This window comes from Drosophila navojoa, chromosome 3 (assembly GCF_054131105.1).
Source record: "Drosophila navojoa isolate 15081-1374.11 chromosome 3, UAZ_NAV_1.0, whole genome shotgun sequence".
Taxonomy (NCBI): domain Eukaryota; kingdom Metazoa; phylum Arthropoda; class Insecta; order Diptera; family Drosophilidae; genus Drosophila; species Drosophila navojoa.
In genome coordinates this window covers 29970404-29983414 of record NC_142891.1, presented here as the reverse complement: position 1 = coordinate 29983414, position 13011 = coordinate 29970404, and the positions used below count along the sequence as shown (strand labels likewise).

General features: G+C 40.5%; 1 pseudogene; it reads left to right on the top strand.

Annotated features, from left to right (window-relative positions):
• The first annotated feature begins 6403 nt into the window (after positions 1-6403).
• Positions 6404-12055, top strand: LOC149091994 (uncharacterized; annotated as a pseudogene).
• Positions 12056-13011: the final 956 nt, after the last annotated feature.

The window sequence follows — 13011 nt, the reverse complement described above, 5'->3', positions numbered from 1 at the left end:
GGACTTGGGGGGTCAACGCGGATCTACATACCAAATTTCAACTCTCTAGCTCTTCAACTAACATGATTTCTGGTATATCGGAAAATGCATTTTCCGATTGCCCCGCCCCTAGTGGGCGGAAAATTTTAACACTTTATAAATCGGAGTTATACACGAGTATGTGTTCAAAATTTCAAGTCTCTAGCTTCAATAGCGGCTAAATGAACTGCGTTCATACGGACAGACGGACAGACGGACGGACGGACAGACGGACGGACAGCAAGACGGACATTGCACAAAACCAATATACTAATTCACTTCGTGAATGAGTATAATAATTCACTTCGTGAATGAGTATAAAAAGACGAGCCAGAGTAGCGGAAATGAAATGAATGATGAAATTTAAACTTATAAAATTGTTCAATTAGAAAAATAAAATAAAATAAATATCTATTTTATAAAAAACGAAATATGTATGAAAAAATAAACATTGAAGGGGCTTTGAACCTCCGCCGCTGTAACATAACTTGCGACGCTTCTATTACCCACGCTATCGTTTTGCTTGACAATCTGGTAGCTAATATCACTAACCAGGGAACACATAGACTAGACAACTATTGGAAAGCTTTTTGCACGCTTTTTCTGGGACTTTAGCGCCCCAGACTGCTTTGAATTCGCTCGGCGAATTACTTTTAGGCTCGAGCAACGAAAATATACGAAAGCGCAATCATTTCGCTTCACGCGCTCGACCGAGATGGTCAAATGTTGAACAAAAGATCCTTCTATGCTCAATCTTTCCCTTGCTCTCTCTCTCTCTCTCGATGCTCTATGCTCTCTCAAATGTGTGTATGTGTGTATGCATGTGAGCACAAGCAGCAGCTCACGAAAATTGAAATTTCTTCGCAGGAAGAACCCATGCCTTCCCTTCTGTGTGAAGAGTATACCGAACTCTTTAAACCATTTGCCAAGCTCGTACAAAATATGTATATGTGTCTTCGATATTACTTGTGGGAAGGGTATGAAAGCGTTGGTGCTCATAGTGAAAATGCTTTCGCGACGAGCGTGCACACACACAGTCTCCGTTACTATATGTATTATGAGCACTGTGTGCGTAGCTCTTGCTGCCTGTAGCGATTTCAGATCTTGGTAGATCTTGTGAATTACTCACACATGCATACATACATATGTTTGATTGTGTGTACGCAGAAGCCGCGATGCTCACATATGATGGGGTGATCATTGTAGAAGCCTTGGACTGCCTTTGTGCCATTATATGTGCGTGTGTGTATGTGCATGTGTGTAAGCATGGGACATTAGCATTGGCGTGTGCCTACCTCAACTTAAAATTGTGCGAACGATTTTGGGTTTTGAATTGAAGAGGCGCTGACTGACTACACTGACAAGTGCACTTGCATTTTTTACACTTTTTTTTTACTTGCATGCACCTGTAAATGTATGTACATACAAATATGCAAGGGATCGATAATCGCATCCCATTTTGCCCACTGATCAGATACTACATTTTTTAAAAATGCATTCTGATAGGCTAACTCACGATCATTTAAATCAGGTGCTTAAATACATACATATGTATGTATATACCGCGAGTAACTTGGCTGTCCCTATACCACACACATATACATACATACATACATACATACACATGTGCGTGAGTTACTCTTCGGTCACAGTGCCACAAAGTATTGGGATGTGACAAGTGACAAGTGCACTTTAGCACTGACCAGAGAACACATAGACTAGACATGTAGAACAAATTTTTCCACAGCTCGAAACTGTTAAGTTGAGCGACCGCTATACTTCGTATTTGTTCGGCTCGGTCGCTGGAGGTTCGAGCAATGAAAATACTGCATGACAAAAACAGTGCGCTGTGAGCGCTCAACCGAAATGGTCCCAATTCCGTATGAAGCACAGCTATGAGCCATTTTTTCTACTCTTTCTCTCTCTCAGTCCCTCTCTCTCGCTCTCTGTGGTCGCTGAAATCATCACTCTCAGCCGCGCATAGATATTGAAATTTTTGTTCGCGGCGATCCCAGCTCTTTCCTTTTAAGTGAAGGGTATACCGAAATTTGTAAAGCGTTTGCCACGTTCATACAATTGTCTGAATGATTTTGGGTTCGAAATGAAGAGGCGCGCTTATACATACATATGTATGTATGTATTTATGTAAGTAGCTGAACAACTAAAGTGACAAGTGCATATGCCAATTCTTTGTGGCACTGTGACCGGCGAATAACTCATACTGTATGTGTATGTGTGTAGTATAGTTACTGGCGGGTAACTCGCGCTTATATTTAAGCACCTGGATTTAATTTTAATGATCGTGGGTTGGCTATCAGAAGGAATTAAAAAAAAAAGTTTAGTACCTCATTAAGCTCAGTATACAAAATGGGATGCGATTTTCGATCCCTTTTACCTGTTCATATATTTACATACATATACAGGTGCATGACAATAAAAAAAGAAATTCTAAAAATAATTGGCATATGCACTTGTCACTTTAGTTAATCAGCTACTTACATAAATACATACATACATATGTATGTATAAGCGCGCCTCTTCATTTCGAACCCAAAATCATTCAGACAATTCTAAGTTGAGGTAGGCACACGCCAATGTTCATGTCCCATGCATACACACATGCACATACACACATGCACATACACACACGCACATGTAAAGGCAAATAGGCAAACAAATGCTTCTACAAGTGCTAATCCATCGCATCGCATGCGTACACACAATCAAATGTACATATATACATATGTATGTATGTATGTGAGCACTTCTCATGATTGACCAAATGCAAATGCTGGGCTTTTAAATTGCTACAGGCAGCAAGAGCTTCGCACACAGGCATACAAATGCTCATAATACATGTAGCAACGAAGACTGTGTGTGTGCATGCTCATCGCGAAAACATTTTCATTATGAGCATCAACGCTTTCATACCCTTCCCACAAGTAATATCGAAGACACATATACATATTTTGTACGAGCTTGGCAAACGGTTTAAAGAGTTCGGTATACTCTTCACACAGAAGGGAAGGCATGGGTTCTTCCTGCGAAGAAATTTCAATTTTCGTGAGCTGCTGCTTGTGCTCACATGCATACACACATATACACATTTGAGAGAGCATAGAGCATCGAGAGAGAGAGAGAGCAAGGGAAAGATTGAGCATAGAAGGATCTTTTGTTCAACATTTGACCATCTCGGTAGAGCGCGTGAAGCGAAATGATTGTGCTTTCGTATATTTTCGTTGCTCGAGCCTAAAAGTAATTCGCCGATCGAATTCAAAGCAGTCTGGGGCGCTAAAGTCCCAGAAAAAGCGTGCAAAAAGCTTTCCACTAGTTGTCTAGTCTATGTGTTCTCTGGTTAGTGCTAATATACAATACGCTAATAACAGAGCGTCATCTGACAAAACTACAATAACAGCTAGAAAATCCAGAAATCAATCGCAATTTTTAGAATGTCCTGTATTTTTTTTAGGCTGTTTTACTTTTAGTTGGCTTCAGTTTGGTCAATAGCATTTAATTAAATAAATAAATATAGAACAAACTTTTTCAACGCAGAAAATATATGCATAAGAGATAAGCCAACTTTCTATTGGTTCGGCTTTGAACGAATACACTTTACTATGATGGTGTTTAGTTTCGTATTGATCTTTATTATTCTGAGCCTGGGTTTATATACCCAGACTCATGTATAATTTCAACCCTTAAATCTAATGTATCTATTGCTGAGTGTGTAAGGCTCAGCATTGGGCTATTACATATTCTTATCTTATCGCTGAGTGTGTAAGACTCCGCGTTGGTCTATTAGCTATTCTTATCCTATCGCTGAGTTTGTAAGGTTCAGCGCTCGTCTCCTTCGTAATCTGACTCTGGGGTTGCAAGGGTTGGTCTTCATTTGTATATTTATGCAGTCCGTACATGTGGCCCTTATCGCTATCAAAGCGCACTACCTGCTAGTCGCTGAGTGCGTCGGAGGCATGTATACGATCATCGTATATTCATATGTTCATGCCTGAACATTCTGCGGGGGGCCAAGTGTGTGACTTCCGGAATTGCTGTCTGTGGAAATCTCAATAATATACAGGACAAATACAAATTTGATAATTGTTAATATTCTTGACGAAATGATCACCAATCCAATCCTTAGGTTCGTGCCTGAACATTCTGCGGGGCCCAGAGAGTGTGACATCTAGATAAACCGAGTGTGCCACCAGGACCTTGGACTTTTGCTTAGGTGGCGGCTCCCATGCCAAGTGAAGTCGAGCCTCTTTGAAGAACTTCCGCGGCTTTTGGGTGTCATCATTTGTTACATTAGTATATCTGAGTGCATCTGTTGAGGAAGTTGTCAATCGTTTCATTGTTGCCGAAGCCAAAGCCTCCCTTTCCGATGTAATTGTACTTGCAGTTTTAGTGTCCACAGTTGGTAGCGCTGCTGTGGTCATCACTGGAGAGTTTGAGTCGGTATTGTCGCTGTTCTCTTCAGCTGCACATCCAGCCGCTGTTGCAGTCTCCGCAGAAGTTTGCTCTTCCGTCGTGCGGCCAACTGTGGAAATATCATCCATTGGTCGAACTTCCAATTGGATATCTGTTGATGTATCTTCAACGATACTCAACGTCGATGTCGAAGTTGTGGCAGAAATCCCATTCTCGTCCTCATCTTCTATGCCCTCCGAATCCAATATCGGAGTTGGTGGAGCCCAGATCTTCTTTATTGGTCTCTTGTCTTCACCCAGCTTTGTTTTTGTTGTTACTACTTGAACTTTATTTTCTTGTTCTGTAGATTTAGTTATATTTCTTCCCATGTGTGGGCTTGCCGGCGGGTTGAAATCGCACTTTTTGAACACAATTGCATCCAAAGCTGCCTGAGATGCTAGCATCTCATCAGCGGTGATCTCGTCACTGTTATCAGAGGTGCTCACGTAATTTCGGATACTGCCTTCATCATCATTCTTCAGCAGTTCCTTGTCCACTGACAAATAACGTTTGTAGCGTCTGCATAAACAGTCCCACGCTAACTTGTAGTTACCTACTCCCATTGCGAAATTGCTTATCATTTGTACATCTTCTCCTTTGACATACATTTGCAAGTAAAGCAGTTTCGTTTTGTCGCTGATATCCTTTCTGTTGTGGATTATTTTGGTGAACTGATCGAAGAACATCGGCCACGCCTTAGGACTTCCATTAAAGTAAGGAAGTGTTGGTTTCTGTCGCTTTGGAGTGTCTTCTTTTATGTTTTGCAGTGCACTTATTTTTCTTTCCAGCCTTTTAGACACTGTGTACACTTTGACTTCCAGTGCGTCTATGCCATCGATTTCATGGACACGCTTATCATATTTAACCTCCAAATCGGTAAGCGTTGACTGGACTTTATTCCAGAGGAACTCTAGCGTTTCTTTGCTGTCTAGAGCTCAATGTTGGCCTGCACTTCTTCAATGTGCAGCCATACTCTTTGAACTCTTTTGTCCAAAAGGTTAAGCAACTTCACCATTGGGCTCGACCAACCGAATAAAAACATCTCATGCTTTGATGTTTCCGGTCTCGTTTCTCAGCTATAAAGTTGGTCTGTGTCTATGGCGTGATCGGTAACTTTGGTCCTGATTTCTGCCATTATGTCATCAAATATTTCTCGTTAAATATTGATGGTTGACGACACAGTTGTTTGTTTATTGTAGATCCATTGGCTTTTCCCGTTGGAGGTTTTTTTGTTTCGATAACTAGGCTGATCTTGCTGTGCCTCGACTCACAGCTTGGGTTGGTAAGCCAATGCACAAATCTACAATTATTTAGAACTTAACTTTGTACTAAACACAAACACTTTTCCTTGTGGACTACATCAAAGTATTAAAATACTTCATCCGGCTCGAAGGACCATGAACGAATACACTTGACTATGATGGTGTTTAGTTTCGTATTGATCTTTATTCTTCTGAGCCTGGGTTTATATACCCAGACTCATGTATAATTTCAACCCTTAAATCTAATTTATCTATTGCTGAGTGTGTAAGGCTCAGCATTGGGCTATTACATATTCTTGTCTTATCGCTGAGTGTGTAAGACTCCGCGTTGGTCTATTAGCTATTCTTATCCTATCGCTGAGTTTGTAAGGCTCAGCGCTCGTCTCCTTCGTAACCTGACTCTGGGGTTGCAAGGGTTGGTCTTCATTTGTATATTTATGCAGTCCGTATATGTGGCCCTTATCGCTATCAAAGCGCACTACCTGCTAGTCGCTGAGTGCGTCGGAGGCATGTATACGATCATCGTATATTCATATGTTCATGCCTGAACATTCTGCGGGGGGCCAAGTGTGTGACTTCCGGAATTGCTGTCTGTGGAAATCTCAATAATATACAGGACAAATACAAATTTGATAATTGTTAATATTCTTGACGAAATGATCACCAATCCAATCCTTAGGTTCGTGCCTGAACAGCTTAGTCTCTTGAGGCTCGAGCAGTGAAAATACTGCACGACAAAGTCAGTGCGCTGCGAGCGCTCTAACAAAATGTTCCAGTTTTTATATGAAAAGCGAACTTAAATGCGTTCACACAATTCTAAGTTTAGGTAGACACACGCACAAGTGAAGGCACATAGGCATACAAATGCTTCTACAACTGATCTCCCATAATTGTTAGCATCACAGCCCATGCGTACATACAATCACTCCTCAAGATCGATCAAATTCAAATGCTAGGGCCTAAAATTGCTACAGGCAGCAAGGCCCTCGCACGAACACAGGCAAACTAATGGTAATATATATGTAGCAAGGAACTGTAGTGTGCGTGTGCACGCTCGTCGCGAAAACTTTTTCATTAGGAGCACCAACGCTTCATTCCCTTCTCACAAATAATTACGAAAACGCAAATATTTTGTACAAGGTTGGCGAACGGTTTGAAGAGTTAGGTATACTCTTCACACAGAAGGGAACAAACGGCACTCGAACGCGAAAAATTTTAATTTTTGTGAGCTGCTGCTTGTGCTCACATGCACATCGACCAAATCAACAGCTTTCTTCGACGCATTATACAAGTATTACAAATACTCATCCAGCGCGCATTATGGCAAATGGGTCCCGTTTGCCGCAGTTGGAATTGCCAAAGTTTAGTGTAAAATATACTGAGTGGGAAAACTTTTTCTCTATGTTCAAAACGATCATAGATGCAGACTCTGATCTCAGCTCAATTGAGAAATTCCAGCATCTGCGATCCTTCTGCGTTGGATACCATCAGCGTATTGGAAATAAATAAGGATAAGTATATCGTCGCTCTAGATATTCTTCAACGTCGATTTTATAATAAACTTGTTATTTTACAGGCAGAAGGCAGATGCATCTGTGGGCAGGCTAAGGCAGTTGACGGATAAGGCCACATCTCACATTATCTGGCATCCCGGGAAGAAGTTGCTGATTGTATAATCGTGCAAGCATTGTTGCAGAAATTGAACAAGTAAACTCAGGCCAAATGGGAGGAATGCTTATTGGCTAATGAACTACCATCGAGAGCCAAGTTGTCAACGTTCTTGCAAGAGCGGTGTTGAATGCTTCAAAATGTGGATCAAGTTTGGCAGGATGGTCAGATTGGCAATTCAGGGAAGATCGTGAGTACGCATTTAAAAAAATCATTTGTTTCTACCAAGACTTTTCAAAGAAGACACGCACCACATGATATTTCAATGTAAGCGCTTTGAGCAATTGCCACCCATTGCACGACATAAGGAGGCCAAGAGAGTCGCTCTGTGCCTAAATTCCCTAAGAAAGAAACATCAGTGGAAAGATTGTCAATCTAGTACCTGCTGCACTTGTCCATCGAAGCACCATAGTTGATTGCATTAAAATCAGTAGTTTACATCCAACACTGTCCAACAAACAAATGGTATACATCCCTGAACGAATACACTTGACTATGATGGTGTTTAGTTTCGTATTGATCTTTATTCTTCTGAGCCTGGGTTTATATACCCAGACTCATGTATAATTTCAACCCTTAAATCTAATGTATCTATTGCTGAGTGTGTAAGGCTCAGCATTGGGCTATTACATATTCATATCTTATCGCTGAGTGTGTAAGACTCCGCGTTGGTCTATTAGCTATTCTTATCCTATCGCTGAGTTTGTAAGGCTCAGCGCTCGTCTCCTTATTATATATTTATATATTTATATTTATGCAGTCCGTACATGTGGCCCTTATCGCTATCACAGCGCACTACCTGCTAGTCGCTGAGTGCGTCGGAGGCATGTATACGATCATCGTATATTCATATATTCATGCCTGAACAATCCCTCTGCCATGGTTGCAATGTCACTTTCTTTTCCTCAACCTCATATATCGCCTCATTCGTCTGATGTTGTGCTTCTAGCCACATGTTCCGTGTCGTGTACTCTTAGACTCAAAATCTTAACTTCACTTTGTCACCTCACCTCGCAAATAAGCTTCAGCTTAAAAAAAAAAAAATCGCTTGCTGCAGTTTCTGGCATTGGAGATGCCAATTTCTCAACTGAAGAATTCTCTGTCGATCTCGTTCTGAAATCGCGGATTTCAGACTATTCAACTGTCATCACCGCAATCATCGCCCAGACGATTACTGACAATCAGCCTGGAATTTCAATGTCTACTAATAGTTGGAGCATACCCTCAAATATACAGCTAGCTGATCCCTTATTCTATAAGTCACAGCGGATTGATCTTCACTTCGGAGCTGGTCTTATAGTGGCTGAAATAAAATAACATAATCCGAATTATAAGTATAATTACCAATAGTGGGAACGGATAATAATGTATGACCTTTGACGATATCAGACGCGTTCAAAGCACAAATTACATATAAAGCAAAACGTGGTATAAAATATTATATCTTTATAAAAAGCGTATGTCAGTGGATAGTGCTAGTAATAAACATTTCAATAGTTAAACAATCGGTATGTTAAAGTGCAAGTGTTTGTAACTCGCTAATTATGCATTTAATTTAGGTGACCACCTTTGATTTAGCTCAATAGCTAGAGCTATCACTAAGGCGAAGACTGCGAGTAGTCGGCTTTTTTTTTTTTAACTCGTGCGGTCAATTTGCACGCAGCCATAAAATAAACGTCTTGATTTGCGCAAAAGATTACCACGACGATAAGACACCCTCACCAACACTGAGCGAACTCTCAACGGCATATTATGATATAAGATTCCATTGATGGCCAAAAGAGAGACCTTGACTTCAACAATCAAAAGAATAAAAAAAAAATTGATATCTTTAGAACAACCCTTACCATAATGTAGAACAACCTCATCTAGATTTCTGGCCTTGTCATAACTTAGGGCAAGCCCAACAAAACAGTTTAAGTCATGGACCCGAATGAAGCGCAGTGCGTCAGCTGATGCGCTAATGCGGAAAGTGCAGCGAAGGTTGCCAGAGCAGACTACGTGTGTTGCTCTGAAAAGGTTTTTATAAAACAACAAGTAAGAAAGCTCTAGTCGACACTGCTCGACTACTTGATCCCCTGAACCCTACAAGCAAAGGTATATTTTAATAATAGTTAGTACACACACACCCACACGCACACACACACACGCATACAAACAAATACACGCACACACATACACATACAAATAAACACACGCGCACACACACACTCACATATACAGGCGATTGCGCTTGGGTTGCGCTGCAGTGTTGGCAATATAATGACAACTTATTTGTTGAATAATATAATTTCTAAACGTACGATCGTAATGAAACTTTCAGAACGTAATCATAATGTTTAATTGTATGTGTATACCGAAGCAAGTATTTGATATACGACTTTTACAAAGATGATGGTGAGGGGGTGGATTTAGGGGTGAGGGGTATATTTTAACGAAATTGTGTAAAATTCATCTTAATATGCATTTTAGATTTTGACACTCTTGCTTGAAAGATGTAGGAGATATAATTATTTAAGTGATCTTCGATAAGGTTTTTTATCGATAAAAAAGTTTGGAATGAGTTATCGTTTTTTAGTGATAAACTCGATATGCGCGTGATATATACTGACATTTAAAAAAAAGTTGAAGTCTCTAGCTCTTATATCTTCTGAAATCGACGCGTTCAAACATACGAACAGACGGACGGACGGACGGATGGACGGACGGACATACATTTCAACAAAACCATTATACCCTGATTTCCCATTTTCAATGGGTTCAGGGTATAAAAATAAAATGATATATTATAAGTGCTCTAAAATAGAAACAAGTAAGAAAGCTCTTGTCGAGACTACTACGAGATTCCCTGAACCCTTCGAGCAAATGATATTTCAGTAATAATGCGCACACACACACACGCACATACAAACAAACACAAGCACACACACGCACATATACAAGCGATTGCGCTTGGGCTGCGCTGCAGTGTTGTCAATAAAATAAGAGCTTATTTAATGTCTAGACGTACGATCGTAATGAAACTATCAGAATTTAATCATAATGTTTAAATGTATATCGTATATATATCGAAGCACAAATCTTGTATTTGATATACGACTTTTACAAAGATGATGGTGATGGGGTGTATTTAACTGTGGGGGGTAAATTTTAACAAAAACTGAAATTGTATAAAATGCGGGTTAATATATATTTAAAATTTGGACACTCTATCTTAAAAGATGTGGGAGATATAATTTTTATACTGATTTCCGATAAGGCTTTTTATCGATAAAAAAATATCGGATTGAGTTATCGTGTTTTAGTAATAAACTCGATATGCGCGCGCTATATACACCAATTAAAAAAAAAATTTGAAGTCTCTTGCTCTTATATCTTCTGAGATCGACGCGTTTATACATACGGACGGACGGACGGACAGACAGACGGACAGGGCTAAGTCGGCTCGTCGCCCTGATCAAGAATATATATACTTTGTGGAGTCTGCCACGCCTCCTTCTGCCTGTTACATACATTTCAACAAAACCAATATACCCTGATTTCCCATTTTCAATGGGTTCAGGGTATAATGAGAAGATTATTAATTTATAATGGAAGCAAAATGTAACACTAGAGTTAAAGTTTTGTAGAACTTAAGAAAAATTGTAACGTAAGAAGTAATATAGTTCTTTAGGGACTTGAATAAGGACGATACCACTTTATTTCAGTATTTTCAAGGTAGGGTGGGTCTCTCTGTCAGTCGAGTTCATGGTTATGTTTACAAAATTAATATTGCGTGTCGGCGCATAGATCCAATACAGACACTTCGAAAATATAGTTTCTGAAGCGCACTATAACTAAAATGTGTTAAGGTGCAATAGTGCAGAATAGGTGGAGAAGAACCCCGACAATCCGGCGAGCTAGTGACGAGTGCGCACTTGAGTGCGCCTGCTGCACGCCATAGCTCATATAACATCCACAGGCGACATACAGCAATCTCTCGAGAGAGTTGCAACTTGATCAAACCCGTATTCTATAGTCTTTTCTGTGAGCTGTGGTGTATTGGGCAAATTATGGGTTGCCAGTTTTGCAGAAAGCTCAACTCGGCTGAATCATATCAGGTGGTGGGCAATCGGCCCCCAAACTCTTGTCATTCATCGCAACTCAAAGAGCTTCGGTTAATACCAATCACAGCGCTCGGCTTGATGTTTGACAATTTTGGGAAGTGAAGCACGTTTTATAGCCTATGGCCAAGCTAATAACAGAGGAGCTCTTAGGCGCCCTCAAGCGTTTCATTAGTACGCGTGGCATTCCAAAATGCATTTGGTCAGACAACGCAACCAACTTTTTGGGTGCACAGAACTAGTTGGCGGATCTGAGGTTTTTATTGTTGAGCCAGGAACATCGCAATGAAGTTCACATCAACTGCTTCGAATCGAAGCTCATACCTCCTCCTTCGCCACATTTTGGCGGCTTTTGAGAGACAGCAGTGAAGATCGCTAAAAAACACTTATATCGCTCTATGGGATCGGCAGCTTTTGGCTTCGACGAACTGTGCACGTTGGTGTGCCAAATTCAGGCTATAATCAATTTTCGTCCTCTTGTTCCAATTCCAGAAAATCCCGATGATCTTGGCGATCTCACTCCAGGACATTTCCTGATTGGCCGACCACTCATCGGCTTCCCCGAACCAGATATATCTTGCATCGACTGCAATCGTCTCGATCACTGGCAACGTATGACATACATACAGCAGTTGTTTTGGAAGCCCTGGACTGACGAATACCTCACCATTCTACAACACCGTGGAAAATGGCGCACCCCACGGCCTTCTGTCAAAATCAAAGATGTCGTCTGCGTGAAAGACGAAAACCTGTCACCTTTGAAGTGGCCATTAGCCCGGGTTATTGCTAGAGCTGATGGAGCCGCGAGAGTTGCTGTTCTGCGTACATCGAGCTGTCAATAAGCTGTGCATCCTTCCGGTTGATGCTCCTGTTAAAAGTCATGGTCTTTTAGGGGGAGGATGTTCGGCGCATCTCTTAAGTTAATCTTGCCTTTGTCACTCTCATTCTCTATTAGTGCACTCATGCTCATAACGAAGCATAACACCAGTGATGCCAATTTATCCTTTTTCCGGACAGATCTGTCCTGTTTTTAAGAGCTTTGTCCGGAAAAAATATCAAACATCCCCTATCCGGATTCCGAAAATCTGTCCTTTTTTATGAATGCGAATCGTGTTCATATTTTCCCAGTTGGTTGGTTTTTTTTTCAGTTGATCGGTTGTGGATGCAACAGATTTCTATTAATTAACATTACCGAACAGTTAAACAGAACTTTAGCATAAAATATACTACGGGTTGCATACTTGAAATGTTTGGAATAAAAAAACAAACACAAATTAACAATGAAAAAAATGGTGTCCTGTTTTCTGTCCTTTTTTTTTTATTTCCATCCTTTTTTCGTATTTTCCGGACTTATTTGCATTTTTTTCCAAAAAAAAAAAAAAACAAAAATTGACATCACTGCATAACACTGATACATATGTAATTTTCGGCTGCTCTGTTAATTGCATACTCCTTGTATTCTTTTAAACGCTGTACAAAAATAGTCTACATTC